At 40.5% G+C, this 10,461-nt stretch overlaps 1 non-coding gene across 1 annotated transcript; it reads right to left on the minus strand.

Annotated features, from left to right (window-relative positions):
- On the minus strand, positions 1-107 carry LOC150065065 (U6 spliceosomal RNA). The gene has a single exon (XR_016535084.1). It is a non-coding gene; the product is annotated as a U6 spliceosomal RNA (small nuclear RNA).
- Between the last annotated feature and the right edge of the window lie 10,354 nt (positions 108-10,461).

The raw sequence follows: 10,461 nt of genomic DNA on the forward strand, positions 1-10,461 counted from the left end.
GAAAAGATGGAACATTTCACACATCTGCCTGTCATCCTTGCTCAGGGGCCATGCTAATCGTCTTTGTATCCTTCCAGTTTTAGTCTATGTGCTGCTGATGCAAGCGCTATTTATAATTTGTAAGACATTATACCAAAGGGTTTCAATTCAATGTCTCACCTTATGAAATTAACATTTAAATTGGCAGACTTTGAATCAAAATGATTACAACCATAATATGAGTGGATCTTATCCAATCTATAGATGCCTTCAGACTCCAACTGCCACTCTTCTTTTCATTCTGTAACTACTATAAGCTAAACTCCTAAAATCTCTCTCTCTGCATACACAGATGGTCCCTGACTTGTGATAGCTCAACTTAGAAATTTTCAGCTTTACAAAGGTGTCAAAGTGTAGCTATACAACAACTATTCCACTTTTCACTTTTAGTACAGCATTCAATGAGAAACAGGAGACATTTCACACATGCACAAAATAGGCTTTGTGTTCGTTGATTTGGCCTAATCATAGGCAGGAAAGATAGGATAATTGGTGTGACGTTTGATGGATATTGGTGCATTCAGAGGTGGATATTTTTAAGGACCGTTATCAACTGAAGGACATCTGAAGGACACCTGTGACTTTTTCTGTTTCTGAGGCTAAAATAGACTCTACACCGAGTGCTCAAGGTTCCAGTCTTGAAGCCACAAGAAGCTCAGGATATGGGATATTCAGATGAAGACCAAGACCCATGCTGAGATAATAGAGAAGGTGGGGCCAGGAAACAGGGTCTTAAAGGCTGCCAAGGAATCTGGCTTCATCTGGGAGCAGTGGTGCTGCCTGCTATCTTGCACCTCCTCACTTTTTGCTGGCGGATAGCATCACACTTCTCTGGGAAGCGAGCCTCCACGCCACTCTCACCAAAGGACTTACACAGGAAATATGTTTCTCTTATTCTTCTCCCCAGCATTGTTCCTGGATTGCATATATGACTCAGGACAGGCCCATGGGAGCTCTTCCTGCATTTTTTCAATGAAACTTGAACCAATGAATGTTATCAGAAGACAGTTCTCTGTCTCCTATGCAATAGATTGAAAGCCTAAACCTTGTGATCTGCCGAGTGTGCAAAATCATCAGCCAATGAGGGACAATAAAGTTTGTAACAGAGGAAAGCATCAAGAATAGAGTCTTGATAGCCCGTGGACGCCTGGTTCTATCTGATCCTGAATCCCACTGCATCTCACCGCACCCCATTCTTTCCTTATCCAGCCTTTTCTTAGATTCTTTGACTCACAGATTCCACACTTGCCTGTACAAACTGGGTTTCTGTGGCTTGAGACTAACCCAGAACGTCCTGGGGAATTTAGGAAAACATAGATAGGTGTTTTTGAAAGTTTCTGGTGGTTTTGATTTAGAAGATGATCGGAACAGGAGACACGGTGATCATTTTAGCTTTTGCAGCAAGCCAGGCTATGAAACAGTATCTTGGATTAGACAGTGACAATAGCTAACATCTGAGAACATGAAACACTTCCTGCACGTAGTGTGGACAAAAGCCCTGCCAGCTACCAGGTAGGTGGCAGTGGCATTAACATAGTGGAAGGACGAAACAACAAACATGACCCAATTCCTGAAAGCAAATGGTATGACAATGAAATCGAGTGGAAGATGGTATGTGCTGTTTTAGATTGGCTGGCAGAACGAGTAATAAGTGGGCACAGTCCAAGAAGGCAGGAAGACTAAATCATCCACTATGTGCAAGGTATTGGGAGCATCAGGGAACTCTGCATTCTCTGTCTCTGTCTCTCTCCGCCTCTCTGTCTCTGTCTTCGTCTCTCTCTTAGTGCTGGCTGGCTCTGGGACTTGAACTCAGGGCCTAGGTATTCATGCTGCACTTCATTTTCTCAGGGCTAGCACTCTACCACTTGAGTTACAGCACCATTTCCAGCTTTTTCTGAGTAGTTTATTGGCAAGAAGAGTCTTGTGTACTTTTTGCCTCGTCTGGTTTTAAACCACAATCATAAGATCTCAGTCTCCCGAGTGGCTAGGGCTATAGGCATGAGCCACCAGCTTTCGGTCTTCTCTTTGGACATAACAAATATAAAATATTGATTAGATGTCCATTGACAATGTCCAATATGAAATACAAGATACTAATTTTAAAGCTCAGGAGAGAGAACTGGTTAGGCAGAAATTGGGTATTCATCAGTAAATCTAGGCTCTAAAATGCCATAGAACTGAATGAAGCCAATTAAGGAATAAAAGTAGGGGGAAAAAAGAGAGGACCAAAATGTGGTATTTATACCCAATGGAATTCTATGCTACTGTCAGAAAGAACGACATCACCCCATTTGTTAGGAAATGGAAAGACTTAGAAAAATCATATCAAGTGAAGTAAGCCAGACTCAAAGGAACATAGGCTCAATGGTTTCCCTAATTTTTCATAATCAGCAGAAACCTTGGGCTCTCCTAGAAGAGATTTACAATAGAACAAAACCTAGATACATAAGGCCATATAGTATGATGCTAAATAAAAGGACCTCCAGGATATAGAAACAAAAGCCATATAATGAGTGTTGTCCTCAATGTACTATGTTATCTCTCATCTCTTTTGCTGTCCCTTGGTTATCTCATATTGTTACAGTATTTCTCCTGGTTATCTGATATATTGTATATATGCGTATTTGGTTATTTGAAGTCAGAGAGGGAAAGGAGGAAAACAAGATGAGGGGCGGGGGTCAGGGGAGGGAAATGGGGACCAAGACAGGAGAAAAGGTATCAATGTATGTGAATTAATGCACCTTCTATCTGGTAATATAACATAACCCTTCTATTAATTACAATGAAATATATGAAAAAAATCTGATCACAGGAGCCTCAAAGCTTTAGAGATACTATAAAAGAAGATTGCTCTGGCCTCTCCACTGGAAAGGGTCACTAAGTAGGGTTTGAAAGAGAAGCTAAAAAAAAGCCTTTCTATGGAAACAGAGGTGATTGATTTATGGAGAAAAGATGGGGCAACAGAGCCCACCTTGTTGGATTGTAGTGCCTCCCATGGCACTACAAGTGTGAAGATTTACTAGGATCTCTTGGCAGAAGACAGTCCAGATATTTAGTATATATTTATAATTATTTTCTAAAGTTGGCCACCTAGACAACAGTAGCTCACATCTGTAATCCTAGCTACACAGGAGGCTGAGATCTGAAGATCTCACTTCAAAGCCAGCCCAGTTACGAAAGCCTGTGAGATTCTTGTCTCCAATTAATCATAGTGGTCAGAAAATTAGAGGAACTCAGTGCAGAATCCAGGAAAGTATGATTCCAGGGGAAAAAAGTGATATACTTTGAGATTAGTGTATGCAAAGATGCTATGCTTCAACACTGTAGCTAGGTTGAGTAAGTTTGGTGTCATAAGATGGTAGACTTAGTAAACGATATAGTTGTCTGAACCACTGGTCACCCCCACTGAGAATACCTGTTTTTGGGGGAGGGGTTGTTTTTCTTTGTTGTTGTTTTTTTCTAAATCCCTCCGTGGAATCTACACACCTATGAGGAAAATCACCTGCAGCCAGGCTTAGGGAGTCAGGCCTCCCTCCGGGCTCTTCTATGCTGAGTGTCTCTGCCATCTGGTGGTCATGGGTGGAAACTGCACTTAATAATGGTTGGCTTGCCTTGATTCATCAAGTCAGGATGCTCTACTTCTCTTTACATTCCTGTGCCCTGCATTTGGTAATGCAGAAGCAACAGTCTGGATTTCTAAAACTGTATGTCAAATGGTTTTTGTGTCAAGGAAATTAATCAAACCCAGCAATTGTGTCTGTGGAGGACTTGGCTTGAAGTAGGAAAAAAGGGGCATAGTATAAAATGCAGGATGAAAAAAGATGATCATCTCTCAGGGCCTAATAAATTCACTTAGCCCAGTAGATTCTGTAGAGCCCAGTTCAAGACACAGTTTGGAATTCCATATGCACTGTTGAGGGGCAAGGCTAGATTCTAACCCCATAACTCACCAGTCTCATTCTTCTAACTGATGTCAAGATAAGTATATTTAGATTGTGTTGTTCTGAAAAGTAAGTAACATAACTTAAGAAAAACAGCCATCTTAATGACTCACAGGCTCTGTTATTGGTGGTTTTAATTTAATGTTACTGTGACATAAATGACTCAAAGCATCAGAATTCCTTTTCTGGAGACTAAGTCAAAGCTCATCACATTTTGGTATATGGAGAGAGAGAGAGAGAGAGAGAGAGAGAGAGAGAGAGAGAGAGAGAGAGAGAGAGAGAGAGAGAGAGAGAGAGAGAGAGAGAGAGAGAGAGAGAGAGAGAGAGAGAGAGAGAGAGAGAGAGAGAGAGAGAGAGAGAGAGAGAGAGAGAGAGAGAGAGAGAGAGAGGTGCTGAAAATTGAGGGAGGCTCAGATATGCAGAAAAAGCTAAATGAAAAATTGGAAGTGTAACTTTGTATTTATGGCTAACATAATATGGAGATGTGTTTGTGTGTGTGTGTGTGTGTGTGTGTGTGTGTGTGTGTGTGTGTGTGTGTTGGTCCTGAAGCTTGAATTCACAACCAGGGTACTGTCCCTGAGTTTAGTTTTGCTCAAGGCTAGTGTTTTACTACTTGATCCACAGCTCTACGTTGGGCATTTTGCTGGCTAAATAAGCTGAGAACCTCAAGGACTTTCTTGCATGGGTTGACTTCCAACAGTGATCTCAGATCTCAGCCTCCTGAGTAGGATTTACAGGCATGAGCCACTGACATCTGGCTTAAAAAGTTTCTCTTTACTTTAAAATAAATGAAAAGTAAATAAACAAAAGCAAAAGTCAAATAAACAAAAAGTCCTTTTGTTTCACTTACCATAATGTCATCTAGGTTCAGCATGTTATACCACTTGCCAAAACTTCCTTCTTTTTTTTTGCCAGACTGTGGCTTGAATTCAGGGGCCTGGGCACTGTCTATGGGCTTTCTCAAGGCTAGTGCTCTCCCACTTGAGCCATAACACCACTTCTGGGTTTTTTTTCTCTGTTATTTGGTACTGGGGAATCGAACCCAGGGCTTCATGCATTCTAGGCAAGCACACTACCTCTAGGCCATGCTCTCAACCCACTTCCCTCCTTTTGAAAGTTAAATTCTATTTTACTGTATCTATGCATGAAAGGATTGGAATATCCAAAATAGGATACTTGTCTAGCCAGCTTGAGGTCCTGAGCTTAAACCACATCATTGTAAATGTGGAGAAATGGAAACCATTTCTTCCTGAGTGAAGAAATGAGGCCAAGTGTCCACTGTCCCTGGTCTTACTCAATATAGTGTTGTGACAACACACACAACAAACCACTGGGGGAGGGGTAGTATGTCAGAGCTCCTGAACATACATCCTCTTCTGACACCGCCACTTCTGCTAAGATCCTCTCTTGCTTTCCAGGGGCTAGGAAAGACAGAAATTAAGGAATACACTAGCAAATGGAAGGACCTTGAACTCCACCCCAAAAACTCTTTGATCTTGATAAACACAATTCATAAGTAGATACTTTTTTAATTTTAAAATCAGCAGTTTTTATATACCAACAATGAACAAAATTGAGAAAGAAATCAGAAAACTGGTCTCATTCACAAGAGTACCAGAGAGTTAAATAGAGATAAACTAAATTAAGAAGTAAAAAACCTTCTTCAAATGGAAAGAAGTTAATAAAAGAAAGAAAGAAATTAAGGAATACACTACCTTCCTTGTGCATGCATCAGTAAAATTGATATTGTGAAACTCTGATAATTTGCAGTTCCTATATTCATTTCATTTGCCATAAAAATCCCAGCGTCATTCATCATAGAAATAGAAACATCAATCTTATAATGTATTATGAAACATAAACGTTCCTAAATAGAGGAAAATTGGAGTTATCACAAAACCTGAATTAAAATTATATTACACAGCCAAGGTAACAAAATCAGTATGGTACTGGCATAGATACATGGACCAGAGAAATAGAATAGTAGATCTAAAGATAAGCTCACACGGCTATAAGATATCTGATATATATGTATACTGTTTGTTTGTTTACTTATTTATTTATTATGTCAGTTGTAGGGCTTGAACTTGGGTCCTGGATGATGTCCTTGAGCTCTTTTGCTTAAGGCTAGCACCTCCCCACTACAAGCCACAGTGCCACGTCCAGGTTTCTGGTGGTTGATTAGAGATAAAGAGTTTCACAGGCTTTCCTGTGAAAGTCAACCCGGGCTGGCTCTGAACTGCAATCTTCAGATATCAGCCTCCTGAGTAGCTAAGATTATAGACATGAAGCCCTAGCACCCCAGTTGATGTAAGCTACTTGATTTTTTTTTTACAAAGGCACCAAAAATTTAGATTGAGAGAAAACAGAGTCACTTCAACAAATGGGTTGTGTAAGCTGGGTATTTCCATGTAGAAGACTACTTGTAAAATAGAACAGTGCCTTCTACAGTATGTGCTCGATAAGACTGTGATCACTAGATTACTATTATCCCTCAGCCCCAGGACCATTTAAATGTGATATTGTTTGAATATGGCTCCCCTCAGAAAGTCATGTTGGAATTTAGAGTCTCCTGTGAGACACTAAGAGGTGGGACCAGAGAGAAACCGGAAGTGATGATACAATTCGCTCGTTAAATTAATGGGTTCATGGGCTTTGCTCCTTTGCTTTACTTCCAGTGTTTGAACTCAGAGGCCTAGGACTCATTCAGCTTGTTTGCTCACCACTTGAGCCATGCCTCCAGCTCTGTTTATATGCTGGTTATTTGGGGAGATGGAGGAGCACAGACTTTTCTGCTTGGGGTAGCTTCTTACCATGATCTTCCAGGTCTCAGCCTCCTTAGTCATGAGATTTATAGCTGCAAGTACTGTAATTAGCACCTTAAAAGGATGTTAAAAGGGTACTTGACTTTGGATCTGCTGGGGAAGGTAGAGTACTCTGCCATCAAAAAGCCTGTCACACAATGACAGTTGCTGGCGAAGTTGTGGAGAAAAAGGAACCCTACTACACTGCTGGTGGCAATGCAGACCAGTTCAGCCACTCTGGAAAGCAGTGTGGAGGTTTCTTAAAGAACTGAAAATAGACCTTCCCTATGATTCCACCATACCACTTCTGGGCATCTATCCTGAACATCATAACCCAGGATATGACAAGGACACCTGCTCAGCTATGTTCATCTCTGCACTATTCACAATAGTCAGGCGATGGAAACAATCCAGATGCCCTACTGCAGATGAATGGATACAGAAAATGTGGTACATATATACACAATGGAATTCTACATAGCCAACAGACAAGATAAAATAATGGCATTCGCAGGGAAATGGATGAACCTAGAGTGAATCATGCTGAGTGAGACAAGTCAAGACCTAAGGAACAAAAGGCGCATGGTATCCTTAATATGCGGCTATTAAATCCAAAGACTATAAGAGCGAGGACTCAATAACTGCATACCCAAAGCTATGGACATGGTAATGGAAATATAAACATAACCATATAGACATAGAAACCTATGACTCTGTAGACATAATGTTTTATTTCATAAATTAATATGTTTCTATGACATACAAACCCTTAGCCTAATTTTGATTAAGTTCTAAATACTAAGTCCCAGTGATTGTAAATAGAGATTCCCTTCTTGAACACTTGTTTGTTAAACTTGTCATTTAAAATATGATGTAAAAATCAACATTAATAAATTCTTTAATAAAAAAAAGCCTGTCAAAAAACATGGTCTGTCTGCCTTAGGCCTGAACTGTGAGCCAAATACACCTCTGTTCTTTTTAACATACCAAGTCTGGAGTATGTGCACACATAGACATAGATTCACACACACATGCACATGAACACACATACCTACACACACTATAGACTTGTCCATTTGAAGTTTTAAGTTTGACGCTTTTGGGCTCTTTCTGAAGGATCTTTGGGTCCAACTTTCTGTGCTTTCTTTTCTTTGACTTTAAGTTCTAATGATCTCACTAAAGGTTGAAACAATTAAGTCATATAAGTTATATCTGTGTAGGTTACATTGGGTCATGGTGTTTGATGCACTTCCTTGTGCTTGGAATAAAAGCCCAAGTGGCTTTTGCTTGGGAGATTTTGTCCCAATATATTCCTTTAGCTCCTCATTCCTACACTGACCTAATTCTGTCCACCAAGCAACTGAGTTTACTCATCGCTCAAGCCCTTTTGTCTTAATCTTCCTTCAGATCTTCTCAAAATTAGTCAGTTAGCTGATTGATTGGCTTGTTTGGTTGACTGATTGTCTGGACTGGCTGGTTGGTTATTCATTCATTCATTGCTTAGTTGGTTAATTGTGTGAATGGGTGTCTGGCTGATTAGTTGTCTGGGCAGGCTGGCTTGTTGGTTGTCTCATTGGTTAGTTGGTTAGTTGTCTGGCTGGTTAGTTGATCAGCCCCTGAGGTCTCTAGTCAAATATGTATCCTCAGAGACTCCGTTCACTTACACAGGGCCACCTCCACTCGCTATCACATGGCCTCCTTTTATTATTTTCCCTCACTGTATTTATCATCATCTAAAGTTGTTTTATTCACCCACTCCCTTTAACTATTTTCTCTAAAGTGTAGGACCATAGGTGTTTCCTTTGTGTTTACATGGACATTCTGTAACCAACATGCTGAAATCAGAGGTGGGGCTCCCAGAAGGTGCATTCAGAACAGCTCCAATTGTGAGCAACCTTCTTCTTAGTGATGCTATGTACCACTTCAGACAAAATCAGGTGAATGACAGGGTATGAGGACACCGTTTTTTGAAGAATGCTGTGAACCCCCACACCAGGGAATGGGGTACACATAGTACCCATAAAAGTCAGAAATCACCGGATAGAGAGTTAACATCCAAGAGACCCCACATGGACTATGCCAAACAGAATCAAAGGAGGAATAAAAATGTGTCGCAAACTGAAGCATTAATGATGACTACGTGACGGGGCTGGCTGTGAAATTGAGGTTCTCTGTGCCCCAGCAAGAAGGTCTGTTTTATTGCTAGCCATTGTTTATAACTTTTGACACATGGTGCTAATGCAAGCAGACTGACTTGTAGTCATTTTTATCATTTTTGTTAAATTCTTTAGAGAAGACACAGTTACTTATTGCTTGCGTCTTGAGACTCCTAACTTAAAACCAAAACATTCCCTGGGATTTGCCAATTCATAGATTGAATTCTCCTGTGCCTCACACTTTTTTTTCCTTGCTGGCACTGAGGCTTGAAGTCAGAGTCTGGGCACTGTTTTCTGAGCTCTTTCAGTCAAGACTGGTACTCTATCCCTCAAGCCACAGCTCCACTTCTGGCTTTTGCTGACAGAATTGAACATTAAGAATCTCTCAAACTTTTTTTGCCCAGACTGGCTTCCCATCTCCATCCTCAGACCTCAGCTATATACAGAAAGACCCTAGAACTGGATTTTGCTTGTGAGGTACAGTATTAATAATATGGGGATGTGGTTCTTACAAAGTTACTCTGGAAAAAAAGCAATGACAGGTCTCCAGCAAGCAGAAGCCAGGCTGTATGCTGCCTGACTTTGACTTTTTGAAGAGTATTGATCATCTAGGACTCTCTGAGCAGAGGATTACAATAACTCAAAAGCTATGCACACAAGGTCATGTAGGATGAGACTAAATGAAATGAACTCTAGGATATGGAAACAAGAGGTTTATCTTTGTGATTGTTGTTCTTGGTGTGCTATGTTATTTCTTTTTATGTGGGATATCTCTTTAAAAATTTTTTCTATTTTATTTTTGTACTATATTATTTATTTTCTCTTTTTTCCCCCTAATGGTTAATCCCCCTAATTGTTATCTGGTATATTGCATATACATTTATTTGTTTACTTGAAATAGGGATGGGAAGGGGAGAAAACATGATTGGGAGGGGGTGGGAGAGGAAAATGGGGACGAAACATGAGAAAGGATGTTAATGCGCAAGAAGTAAAGCGCTCCCTACCTGATGAATGTAACTGTAACTGCTCTATACATTATCCCGACCATAAAATAAAAAAGAGTGTTAATGAAGTTAGTTATTTAGGAAGGATGCTTGATTTCACCCCCAAAGTCACCCACAAGTATATTTGGTTTCATTTCAACACTGGGCATAGTGTCAGTAGCATGGACAAAAGGACTCAAAAAGAGTAACAATCTGCTTTCTCCATCAACATGATTGTTGACTCTCCTGTTATGGCACAGAGGCAAGCCTGGGTTTAGATTCTTCACTTATTTTGAGAAGTCCGATCTGAGGTCAATCTCCTTGGGTGGTTTTCTGCTCATTAATTCCCAGCAATCTTCCTAGCCTCTAGGCCTATGTGCCTACTCTTCCTTCCTTTTGACAGGTCAGGCTGCTCCCAGGTCTTCCTATGTCTAGGTCTCCTCCTTGCCCAGGGCTGAACTCAAATGTTATCTCCTCAATCAGATCGCAGTAAATTCCCAGGGAGTGACAATCTGTCTTACTCATCCTCTTGGCTTAT

This window comes from Megascapheus bottae, chromosome 3, assembly GCF_031878675.1.
Source record: "Megascapheus bottae isolate mThoBot1 chromosome 3, mThoBot2.hap1, whole genome shotgun sequence".
NCBI lineage: Eukaryota > Metazoa > Chordata > Mammalia > Rodentia > Geomyidae > Megascapheus > Megascapheus bottae.